Source organism: Podarcis melisellensis (assembly GCF_964234715.1).
Source record: "Podarcis melisellensis genome assembly, chromosome: 6".
In the NCBI taxonomy this organism is placed as follows: domain Eukaryota; kingdom Metazoa; phylum Chordata; class Lepidosauria; order Squamata; family Lacertidae; genus Podarcis; species Podarcis melisellensis.
In genome coordinates this window covers 79334303-79347621 of record NC_138538.1, presented here as the reverse complement: position 1 = coordinate 79347621, position 13319 = coordinate 79334303, and the positions used below count along the sequence as shown (strand labels likewise).

The window sequence follows — 13319 nt, the reverse complement described above, 5'->3', positions numbered from 1 at the left end:
CCACATATAGATGCCTCTGGGTTGGATTAAATCTTAGCTTTCCCCCAGCACCACTCCCCTACATATGGTGGGAAACAAGACCATGTCTCCCCTTCTCACACGTACATCCTGCACTTCAACACTACCGGAGGTAAATTCACAAGCAGGCATCATGTCCTTAATGCATAAATCCATAAAATCCCAAATACTGGGGCCCATAGCAAGCATCCGATTCCTGGATTTTATCTAGGATCATCTCAAATTTCACCTGGAATATTGACTAAATCATCCAGGCTTGGGCACACCTAAGACTGTTGTGCCCACACATGGATATTCAGTGCTGTCAGATTCAAGACAGTCAGATGGGATAGAAGACAAGGGAAGAGAGCATTATTACTCTGCATAAAGGAACAGATCTGGATTACAGGGTCCTCTGATCTCTCCTTAGTACTACGAGTTTACTGAAAGCCAGTGTCTTCCTCGGCACAAAGAGAGGCTTGCGGTTTAAACAGGGTTGCCTTCTGTAGTTCAACTTTTCTTCTGTTCATTTATAAGTGCAGCACAAAGTAATACTAATGACTGTTTAAAAAGTTTAAATGTGGTAACAAAGAATCTCATTTTGTATGTAAATGAATTAGCAGAACCCCCCAGTAAATCACAAAGGTCCTTACAGCCAAATGCTGCAAAATAATCTGTCTAAATACATGCACTGATAACATTATTACAACTGGAAAGGGATACCAAGTATAGGGAACAAAAATCAAACCCCACAAATAATCTTAATTTCAAGAGAAGTGTGTGTCTGAGGCCCTTTAAACCTTGGAAGTGAACCTAAAATGCATTCTAAATCCTAGCTCCCAGCAGTAAACACCTCAAGTAAGCCCATTATGTATTCTAAGTGGTACCAAATTATCTTATCATATAAACCTAGAATATTAATAGTTAAACAGCCAGAGTTTAAAGTACGTGGAACAGTGGAATTATTATTCATTTACATGCCTCCGCACCACCCTTCACTTCTCTACAGTATCTGGCTGCTCCGAGTCTCATATGCAATGCATCCGAGTGCTAAATTACCAAGTCTATGCACAACCAGAATATATCCTTTGTCGGTCCATTAAGACATCTATATTAGAACTAGATTGTTCAAAGTTTTCCATCTAGCCTCCCACGAGGCAGTCAGAAAGGTTGGGATAGAAGAAGACTCAAGGACAGACAACACAGAGAGGGGAAATGCCACGGGAAAGGAAGGTGGTGGAAACAAAGGAGATGTTACGTTGAAAAGAATGGGAGAGAAGCATATCATGCAACTAGGAACAAGCACCACTTTGTAGGCAGCAATCAATTCTACAAGGCCTTAAAAAGTGAGAGTATTAAGCTTGAAGTGTAAGGCAGGGACAAAAAGGAAATTAGTGGAAAAAATGGAAGGGGATACGCAAGGTGATCAAAGCAGAGGTGTTTTGTAGGGAAATGTAAGAGGCAAGGAGAGCAAAGGGCAATACGTGTTATGTTGGACAAGTTAGGATCAATTTGTTCAGAAGGATGCCAACAAAGCAGTGACACACTTTAGCAACCTGCAATCCAAAGCGGTCAGTAACATGCATCCAATTCTGGTCAGTTTAGGCCACAGAAGCAGTAATCCTGGCAGTAGCAAGAGTGCTGCTGGAAAAAGGATGAAGAGATGGATCAGCAGCTGAAATGATCAATGAGGACAAAAGAAAGAAGTTTTGCAGGAGGTGCGAGATATAAAAATAAATATAAAGCCATTGGATTTTTAGAAGCCATAAAATTCAGCACCACCTGCTGGGATATTATTGCTTTAAGGCTGAGGTCTTGTGCATACGTGCTTGGAAGTAAGACCCATGGCAATGAGATTTTACTTCCAGGTAAAAATGCAGAAGAACTGCGGAGTGAAACATTCCCTGCACCCTCTTCCTTGACCCCAAGCTTTTCCTCTGTTGCAGAACAGAAAACACACAGAGCAAATCTACACATTGCATCTACATTTAGCTGTTGTAATGCTAAATAAGGGCATGTACACTTGTTGATTTCTGGTCAGTTCACACTAGAGGCAAGGGCTATGGAAGGCTGTAGAGTTAGCAAAGTAACCTCTGGCACTGCACCATTCCAGCTGTTTGGCGGATGTTCCCTTCTACTCTTGTAAATACTAGAGCAGAAAGCTGATATGAAGGGGTAGCTACATCTCCAGTGTCTACCTTTAAGGGCAAGAAATGAGATTCTTACTAAACATCAGGAAGAACTTTCTGGTGGTAAGAACTGTTCAACAGTGGAACAGACTGCCTTGGAAGGTGGTGGACTGTCCTTCAATGAAGGTTTGGAAACAGAGGTTGGCTGGTCATCTGTCAGGGATTCTTTAGCTGTGATTGCTGTATTGCAGGTGGTTGGACTAGATGACACTTCAGGTCCATTCTAACTCTACAATTCTGTGATTCTGTGAAGTATTAGGCGAAAGATTTATACGATCTGAAGAGAAACCAGAGTATTCTGTGAAGTATTAGACCTTCATGTAGAATTAATGTACTTTCTCACTACACAAGAAACCAAAATTATTAATTGTTGGGAATGCTAAACTGGGAAACCTGAATTCGAATCCAGACCATTGTGGGAGTTCTCACCTCCTTTTACATGTTACTAATAACTAACAGCAATAGATAATAAGCAACATCTATCACTCCTCTCTACAAAGAAAACATAATTTTTCATCAAATTCCCAATGTACTTCTACAAGCCTGTAACATAACAGCCCCAAAATGGAGACTCCATGTTAAAAGGCAGTGTACCTTGAATAACACATGCTAGGGATAAAATAGTGGCTTTTTCCATCATACCATTCTTGAAAACTTATGACAGCATCTGGCTTGCCACAGGGTGTTGGGCTCAATGCACTAGCAATCCAATTTTTTATGTTCTTAACACTGTACTTTGTTTTCAGAAGCTGATCATGCAGACAATCCAGCACATCTGGTAAAAAGTTGACAAAGAGAGGAAGTCAGATGCTGAGATTGGCTTGCATTTTATGGTTCCATAAGGAATCAGGCTCTAAAATTCAATGTGTATTATTAAAAACAAACTGCTTTCAGTAACAGTAACAACAAAAAATCTATTTCTGGGGATTGTTTGCAGAAATAAAATGTTTATTCCCTACGGCAGTATTACAAACTGTAAAGATAAGTGGTAAACTGTTCCTGAACAGATAAATCAAGTGCTGTAATGCAACAGAGAAAAGAAGAAATGGAATATCAGATTTTCATTAGCTAACTGAGTAGAATGCTATGCCTCCCATTGTCATTATCCCATTCTAGAAACTTTTAATCCATGTCATCCATGGTCCACACTGATTACAAGAAAAATATGACAACTTATTTGTACATCTCTTTCTTGCCATATGCTAGAGTGCTGGCCTCTATTGTGATGTGAACTTTATAGGACAGGTTTTGACAGCTAGATATAATACTGTCCCATTTTCAGACTTTTCAGAACCACTGTAGTCATATTTGAGCAGTCACTCCTGGCAATTAATAATTATGTGGGGGAGAATGCCACCCTCCAGTGTCGTGCCCCAGCACGGATGAATAGGAGTAAATATCTGCAGAGAGGAGGCACGTATGCAAACTAGTCACTTCCAGTGGTTACTTTCAGTCTGTCAGCACTTTAGAGCATATCTTTCACCCATTCAATATACGCCCTTTGTGCAATAAAGTGCACCTTCATAACCAACCCCAAAAAAGTGGTACATTGTGATAAACAGCACTACAGCACTCATGTGCAACAAATGTGTTTTTTTTTAAAAAAATGACTTTTTACAGTAAAAGGAAAAAGTAATGGAGAAATGTATTTTAGAGTGTGGGATAACTACCACTTGACAGTGGTATAATATAAAATCCATGCAAATTTTGTGCAAACAAATCAGGAGTAACACTCAATAAACAGGTCAATCTGGAAGCAATCGGAGAAAAGGTTAAGAACAGCACTAGCAGTCAGTGCATTAGAAGGGAAGAGAACTTTGCTACTTGGTGCATGGAATAGTGACAAAGGACCAGGCTCTGAACCTTCTGAACCAGCAAGAACATTCTGTCCCCAAACGTATCATCCAGTCATGACACTAAGGCTAGCTGTTGTCCCAGGAGCGGAATATTCAAACCAGGCCATTTCATGTGATGTTTCAGTGTCAGTAAGGATGGCTGCAAATGGTTTTCTCCTTGTGATGCTGCTCCTGTCACAGCTCAAGGATGAGAGTAGCATTTTAGCTGTCTTTTGCTCAAGCCAAGGTGATGTTAAATAAGAATTTTCTCAAAATGAGAAAAGGTGAGAGGTAAAAATGCCCCCGATGGGAGCTTGGTCTTTAAGGAATAGCAGGAATATGTATTTCAGAATGTTGTTAAACAAAGGGAGCTGCTCTCTGGATTTTGAGGGGTTATACAATCATCCAAATGTTACTTGGTGTTTTTTTATGTGTTGTGATGTATGGTAAACCACCCTGAGATTATACACTGAAGGATAGGATACAATTATAGGATACTTTGCCTGATGCCTAAAATATAATGAGAGTCTGTGCCAGACAAGCTTCTTTGGGAAGGGAATTCCTCCAATGGGGCACCATGGCTGAAAGTGTGATTTGACTGTTGAAAGGTGGTACAGAAATTGATTGATCAATAACCATTCCTCACATGTTGATCAGAAGCAGAGAGGATTATTGAGGTATGGAGAAGAAAGAAAAAAATGAAGGAAGAACTTCAGTAACAAACAGCAATCTGTAACAAACACCAACATCAGCATTTCAAATAAATTTTGTAATTCAGTTCATGACAACCACTCAAAATCAACTATTATAATAATTCATCCAAATAAAAAAATGTTTCAACAAAAACTGGTAATAGCAGCAATAAAAGCAGTACAGTGGTAACTTGGTTTACAAACTTAATCAATTCGAGAGAAATCCGTTCTTAAACCAAGGTGTGCTTTCCCATAACAGCGAGGGACTCAATTTACAAAAGGAACACACTCAACAGGAAGTGAAACATGTTCTGCTTCCAAGGCAAAGTTCACAAACCAAAACACCTACTTCTGGGTTTGCAGCGTTCTTAATCCAAGTTGTTCATAAACTAAGCTGTTCTTAAACCAAGGTGCCATTCTGTACATAGTATGGTATAAGTACCGGTATATTTTTTCAAAACAATCCAACTGATAATCACAATTCAATTCAGTTATATATCATAACTAACACAAGAAAACTATATTAAAAACTCCACAGAACTCTAAAAAATATAAGCCTTATTCACAAAACCTCTCATGAATTCAATGAATGAATGAGGAGGGTGGAACCACTTTCATTAGCCACACTTGAGCATCAGCATGTGCCTTCGGCATTCAGCTGAACGCGTGAAAACGGTTCCTGCACATGTCTTTTTATTTTTAGATATCCATTTTACTTCAAACTGTACTCCTGACTAATACTTCTGTGCAACAAAGGGAGGGGGGGACTACTGAGGGTGTTTGTCAGCCTTACTGTCAAGGAAGTCAAAGGCAGATATGTAGGAGAAGAAAGATTATCACATTAGACACAGGAGAAGAAAGATTAACTTATGAGAGCTATGAGACCAGAAAGATGAGTGGACTGCAGGAGACTGGGTGGCTGAGGGAGATTGGTGATGGGCCACAGAAGCTTTTTGCCTCTGGATCATTGGTTCATAGCCAGCCTACCTCAGCTGTGACTGAACACTATTAACATCTGATGGGCTTCAGATGCCCTCCAAAGAAACAAATTGGTAGTACCCATAAGGGCCAGTGCAGAAGTCTATTAAAAAGCAGAGTTCAGCTCAAATGCTGCAGTTTTGTTAAACTGTTGTGGTGTGCCAAAACAGCTGTGTGGCTTCCGTAATCCATTTATATTTTTTTGTTAAACCTGCTAACCCGTGCATTTATTGTGTCGGCATTCTAGTGATGCTGTTGTCATCCCCGCGATGAGCGGAGAGGAGGGAGAACTTTAAGTGGTTAAGTTTTAAGACTATGAAACTCGAGATACAGCAGCACTGCCACACGCATACCCAAAGCCAAGAGCATTCAAGTCCACGAAGCTGCAAATCTTCCTAATTCGCTTACCTGGGAGTAAGTCCCACTGACCTCAAAGATAAAATCACAACCATAAAACCTTCCACTGTGAGTGGTTTCATCCTTGTGACATTTCAACCCCTTTCTGCATGCAGCAAAATGCATCCTTACACTGTGCAGGACTGACCATAAAAACTATTAAACAAAATGCACACAAGTGACACCCAGTACCTTTAGCTGATGAAGACAATTAATTATACTGAAGGAATGGCTGCTTAAACGAAAACAACTAGACTCTGAACAGACAGAAGGATTTTCTGCAACTATCGACTGCTCAAGGCTGGGGAAATAGATTTAAAGGGCAATCCAAACCCTTCTTAGGCTGAGCTATGTGAGGCTTAGATTGAGTGGAGGTGTCCCTCAGCTCAGCTCTGACAAGTGAGTCAGCCTCCTGCTGGCCACCAAATAGCCAGGAGGCCTGCTGTTGATATCCTCATTGGGGGAAACCCAGCAAAAAGCCCCAAAGAGAAAGGAAGGGTGGGGAGAGGCTGTGCTGGCCTCCGATCTGTTGTATCCAAAGCCAATCTCACAGCCATTGGCAGCTGGCATTGGGCACAGTTCGAACTCAACTAGTGCACCAGTCTAGAGATGTCACAGGGACTGGTCCCAATTGTCCTGTCTCCTCACAGGAACTATAAGTGGCTAGGCCAGGCATAGGCAAATTCGGCCCTCCAGATGTTTTGGGACTACACCTCCCATCATCCCTGACCACTGGTCCTGTTAGCTAGGGGTGATGGGAGTTGTAGTCCCAAAACAGCTGGAGGACGGAGTTTGCCTATGACTGGGATAGGCAATGAATGTACCAGTTGTTCCACCACTCTGCAAAGCCCCATTAGTGGTGGGGGACAGTTAGGATTTAATTCTTATAAAATCAAGATGCCTAATCCCTAATTTCAATTTGATTCATAATAAGCAAGTATTTTATTTATTAAATTTCTATCCCAAAGGGGCCCAGGAGTTGCAAACCACCACTATTAAAACAATTAAACTTGTAAAAACAACCAATTATCCACATACTTAATAAATTCAAAGTTACCAGGGGTGTGTATTTCAGCCATCAGAATTATATACACAATCCCTTTCTCTATCATTCACTCTGTTGCCATGTTTGTTTTCTTCACTATCTTGGAAGCAAGAGTAACGTATAACCTACTTAAGTTGTCATGGCCCAGAGAATACAAAAACAGGCTGATCACATCCAGTTCTTAAGATCATTTGCTAATTGCACATATAGTGCTCAGGTATAAAAGAGTGTGAGGGCTTTACAGGTTTCCAGCTGTTTCTGAGGACCAATATGGGCATGATGTTGATTGCATTTTTACAATTAACATCTCTTGTTTTTAACTTTTATAAACAGCAGGGTCAGGAAAGCAGCAGTGAGACTGTGGTATGTGAGAGTAATGGGATTTACACCACACACACACACACACTGCAGTCTCAATGAATATCACTCACACTGGAAATGAGTGTCTTCCAATGGGGTCAAATAGCTGTGGGAAGGGATTTTCACAAAGACTGTGGCATTGGGGGGGGGCAATCCTGATTGCCCCTTTATTCAACATCTCTGAAGGTGCTACCAACTCAGGACAATGACCTTGGAAGGATTTTCAAGAAGGTAAATAAAGCTCCTTGATGGCTGCCAGAGATGATAAACAGCAATTGGCTTGCAAGTTAGTGTTGGCATGACTTTGAAGTCAATAAATACCACTATGTTCAGTGAATATTACTTTAGAAAGGCGAAGGGACAATGCTTAGCATTAAAGAGCTTTCCATGGAAAAGGTCCTAGATTCAATTAATGGTAGGATTGGGAAACCTTGGAGAGCCACTGCCAATCAGCAAAGAGAATACTGAGCTCAATGAACCAGTGGTCTGGGTCGACATAAGACAGCTTCCTTTGCGGTGTGTTTGCTTTCACTTCTGCATTGCCTTATTCGACAGCAGCAAACAAGTCGGCATGGAAAACCAGGCACTGCTGCAGTTATGTGGTTCATGCTTGGTAAATAGAGTAATTTCAGTCACTGGCAATCTAGCACATTTCAGGAGCACTAAATTTATTTAAAATTTGACATGTGCCATCATCTATCATAGGCATCATTGCAAGTAGCATTATCTATCTCTCCACACTTCCAGTCTATTCAAATGCTCACCCATTTACCATGGAAATAGTTCATTTCAAAGGAAGCCCATTCACAAACAGCCCATTTTATTAAATGAATAAAGCAGCAAATGAGAACTGATTTCTATTACGTTCATTTTTTTTCCTTGATCAAATTTTATATTCAAAGAGCCAGGGAGGAAATGCAGGGAGCACTTTATTTAGAGAGAAGCCCTTCAGTCCTTTGGAGCCCTGGAAGATTCACGGAACTACTCTGCAATTTTATTTTTATTCTATCAATAGAGGAATTCTCAGGTACAGAAACAATGGCTGTTTGCACACCTCCCCATCACCTCCTGCATCAAAGGCATCTCATATATATATTTCTTATTTTCACTTTCCCCTCCATTCTCTTGAATCTGTAAGATATATTCCTTTCTATGTAACTACTCAGAAGACACAAAAATGAATTTCTATTTCAGGAATAAGACAGATTTGCCCATATAATTGGAACCTTACAAACCAGATGCTTCCCAAGCCCCCCTTCCGCAAAAAAATATTTACTCTAGACTAGGGTTGGGGAGCCCTCCAAGGCAGTGTAGGAGGTGGCACTGGGGAGCATCCATTCTGTGTCATGGGAACCTCCTTAGAACCTAACTCACTTCCACATATCAAAAGGGTCCTTACATTCGTGAAACAGCAAGCCTACATTCCATCCATGATCTCTACTGCTCCGTTATGGAAATACAACACTTGCAGAAATTGCATGTAGTGTAGACTGTAGAGTAACATAAAAGCTTCAAATTTTGTTTGATCATCTGGAAAAGCTGGTGCAAAGTAAAGCTAGTGAAAGACACTGTGGTGCAATGGTCAGAGTATTGAACTTGGACTGGGGGTTCTTGATTCAAATCTCCATTCAGCCATGAGGCTTATTCGTTCACTTTGAACTAACTATAGTGCTTCTCATTCTAATCTACCTCCTAGTATAGGGAAAAAAGAATAGTCTCATGTATACTGCCCAGAAACCCTTGGATGGAGCACAAAGCTAATAATAAAACAATATCAAGATCACAAAAATAGAGATTATGTGCTGCAGCCTGCACCATGTGTAGGAAGAGAGGGAACAACATTAGACAGACCAAACCCCTCATTCTTCTTAAATGGGCATCTTTATTTTTATCAGGCTGTCTCTGCTAGTCAGTCTTCTAATCATCTGGACTTGGCTCAACCTACTCTCAATACTGGTGTGGCATTAAAAGTGCTGAATGAACAACAAGGCATCAGACCAAATTGTACAAAACACCCTAAAGCAAAAAGCAACTGTTTTACACAACCCAAGTTATGCAACCAAAAACCAAACACAAAATGGCTGAAAGCCCTATTCTTTCACAGGTGGCTATTAAATTTATTATTTATTACCTTTTTCAAATGTCTTAAAATATGGCTATATTATAAATTGTTGCAGTTTTGTGGCCACCTCTATTTCTAACACTGACTTCCTCTGAGATGACTCCCTTCTTTTGTGTAACAGAGAGGAATCTTTGATTCCACATAGCTTGGGAGTCTAGCCTTGAGCAAAAGATATGGTGCATATTGTACTGTATTCATTTTTATTTCATCAGTTTTTATTTTTAAAATGGATTAAACTGGCTGAAATGTAGGTTAGGGTGTGACCCTTTGGATACTGAAGTCCTACTGAATACAGTGCAATTTACTCCCATGCAAGCACACCTCTACTTGATATAGACCGTGGAGCCCAATCCCAGTTTTACTAAGCAGCAACTTTACAAAGATCTCAGAAGCCTGTTTTGTACATTTTGCAGGAAATGGGAAAAGGAACTTACATGCTTCATGATCATCTTCTCATTTACAATAACTTCCGGTGCCATTTTCAAATTGGCAGGAGGTTATCAAGGCTGTTGCTGCTGAGGAGACCTCCCTGGTCTGAGTTCACAAACCTACATTTGCTGAACAACCTAGTGCTTAGAGAAGGAAAGAAATTCTTTGCTGCAACAGGAAGCCCATCAATTTTTGCCTTCTGCCACGCCCCACACAGCAATTGCTGCAGCTGCAGCCACCCTGATGAAAAATATGGCCAGCTGGCTGGTGTACTCATCATACAAACACACACATAGGCAAACCAGGCAGCCAAGCAGGAAGTCATGTGTGTAGAAACCATGGTGGTGTTAGAGGGGAGAAACTGTGGCCAGAGCAGAGAATGTGCTCTGGGAGGCTACTAGAACTTCAAGTAAACCAGGAAGCAGTGTGGTGAGGGCTATGGAAAGCTCATAGCCATCACCTATTTCCAAATTAACGACTATCACTCATGCTTGAAAGTTGTGGGGCTATACTCCATTTTTTTGTTTTGTTTCTTGGAGCCAGGTGGAGGAATACCCTTTAATAACGACTTGCCAAAAGATTGTTTGGGTAAAAAACAAGTTAACAGCCACAAAGTTCACATTAAGAGCTGGCAAAGAAAACAAATCCATTTTTAAAGAGATAAGATGTATTTGGCATGAGCAAGAGTTTTTGACGGTGGGGTTTTGCAAATCAAACACCTATGTAAATTACGATAGTCAAAATGTTTGTGAAGTGTATTAATTCTGTTCATTTGGTGGCTTTAAATTAACATAACATATACATCATTCGCATGTACATGGCAGGGGTTGAAATGTAGCTATTTCACTTGTTCTGCAATACTCTGATTCTAATTTAGATATATCTATATATTGAAGATTTTTAAATATATATATATTATTGAGCTTTGCCATCACATTTGTGAATACATCAGGACTGCACACTCACTTTCGTTAGGTGAAGATTTTCAGTTTCAAATAAGTGTCTGCTGGCTCCATGGAATTGTTCTGAGGCCTGCCAACCATGTATTGCCCATCCCTCACAAACACGATATAAACACTGTTAAAACAAGTGTATGATCAATATTACAACAATAATGAGCATGCTCAAATGGGGAGAAAGATAAGGCCCAGTGAACAACCTTAACACCTGCTATATCTAGATTGTTCCTAGTTTTCTATTAACACTGTTATTTTCCCATGAAGTGACTTTTGTTTGATCCTTCCAGTTTCCTACTTAGCATGTTTTTAAGGTGTTAAAAATAGATGCAAGAACAGGAGGAGGGGGGAAATAACAGAGGTAGTTTCTGCTTTCTTCAGATGGGAAAAAATACAGCTCTTTCTATTAAACAGATTACCCAAATAAACATCAAAAGCTCAGATATGTTAACAGGGAAACTATTTGCACGAGATGCTTGAAAGCAGACAGATCATGCCAAGAATGAGAAGACCAAAACAATTACACATTAATAAATGAAAAAAAAAACAGAGGCTGAAAGGTGAATAATGCATCTATGAACTCCTGCTAACTCCTTAATTTTGATGACACGCAGGGAAAAATAAAATAAAATGATGTCCTTGTAGCAAACTTCACCTAAAGGCGCCAGTTCCTTACAACTTACACTGTCTCAGCCCCCCCTTTTTTTTACAGAAGGCTAATGTGGAAATATTACGGCTTATCTACGGCCACCAGCATACACTCCAACATTTCTCCAATGAAAATAGGGATATCCTATTCCATAATAATAATAATAATAATAATTAATAATAATAATACTTTTATTATTTATACCCCGCCTATCTGACTGGGTTGCCCCAGTCACTCTGGGTCGCTTCTAATATATATAAAACATAATAAAGCAACAAACATTTTTTTAAAAACTAAACTTCCCCTATACAGGGCTGTTTTCAGATGCCTGGTTGTATAGTTTACTTATCTCCTTGACTCAGGGGTTGCATAACTCCATACCCTCCAACATTTCTGTGATGAAAACAGGGACATCCTAAGAAAAAGCAGGACATTCCAGGATTAAATCAAAATGGCTTCTGTAAATCCTTGAAAATAGGGACACTTGGAAGGTGAGGGAAGACTTTTAATGGGGGACCTACTTTCTGCCTTCTCCTCGTTTTAAGCATTGCACTGCTTACGTTTGTTCTCTCTCTGATAAAGAGACAGTGGAGGCCTTTAATAATCGATTTTCTTCCTCAGACTTAGGATGAGAATATCACCCAAAAAACCCCACTATTTTTATATTGCCTATGATTTTACAGAGACAAACACACACTGCATTAAAACAGGAAAAAAAACAAGCAAGTTACTGATTCAGAAAGAAAGCTTAAGGAAAGCTGTTTTGGTTTCTTTGACTTCCATCTTCTATTCTCCACAGCGCCTTCAGTTCTGGTAGCTGCGAAGTGAGCCCCTAAAGCTTTTTCATTAGAGTAGATTTCAGTTACTGGTTCACAGTAATTCCAGCAAAGTGAACCAAATGGAACACGCTCAGTCGCCTGGAACCCTTTTCTTCAGAATTTGCTCCCCTCGGGAATACTGTATAGGCTATAAAAATCAGTCTACTTACCTGCAGTGACAAGATCCAGAAATCAACTACTAGATAGGCCCCCCAATTACAGTTCCTTCTCAACCATTAGGGAATCCATTAAACTCTCTTAAAAGATATCAGGCACACTGCGTTTAATCCCACACACACATCGCCACGAAGCTTTAAAGAGACTTGTTTACTCATGTAGTATTTTGCTCAGTGCTATTTTTCTAGAAAAAGAGGCACCGCAAACACCACCCTCATTCTCTTAGAATGGCAATGGCGCCCACCTGAGAGGTGAAAAAAAAGCCCCGATTTTACTATTTAGTACTAGGGTTATTTAGTGAACCAGGAAGACTCTGGGTTAAACTACTACTTCTGCCAAAAACATGACTTGAGGCAAGCTGCTTAACCTCAGCCCTCCACACACAGAATAATAATAATAAATAATAAAATAATAATAATTTTACTTTACAAGATGTGAACCCTCTCAGGTATGCATGCCAGGAATAATCACACTTGCTTCTTCACTTTGTCAAGAGTTCCTGGGATTGGTTTATGACTGAGTTTAACCTGGAGATTCTTTTGCATCTGAAATAGTCTATTGCATCCAATGTGCAACAGGACTTCCATTTTCTCTCCACCCCACACCTCCTATCTTCTCCAGAGAGTCCTCCAGCCCTCTGTAGCTGCTTTTGAGGGCACTTAGGGGGTGGAGATGT

The 13319-nt window shown here is 40.1% G+C and overlaps 1 protein-coding gene and 1 long non-coding RNA gene across 9 annotated transcripts in view; one reads left to right on the top strand and one right to left on the bottom strand.

Moving 5' to 3' along the window:
- LOC309371880 overlaps window positions 1–12814 on the bottom strand; it is a 124519-nt gene extending 111705 nt beyond the window's left edge. Inside the window, exons 1-3 of one of the 8 annotated variants that reach the window (XR_014169298.1) lie at window positions 12637–12814; window positions 10999–11120; window positions 10049–10171 (exon numbers count right to left, since the gene is read on the bottom strand). This is a non-coding gene — a long non-coding RNA (uncharacterized lncRNA). Of the gene's footprint in view, window positions 1–10048; window positions 10172–10998; window positions 11121–12169; window positions 12286–12379; window positions 12607–12636 lie in introns of those variants that run through there. The other 7 variants (XR_014169299.1, XR_014169301.1, XR_014169302.1 and 4 more) reach the window with 7 other exon arrangements.
- The window catches only part of NR5A2 (nuclear receptor subfamily 5 group A member 2), a 302503-nt gene that overhangs the window by 150916 nt on the left and 138268 nt on the right, over window positions 1–13319 (top strand). The gene's annotated exons all lie outside the window — the stretch shown is intronic.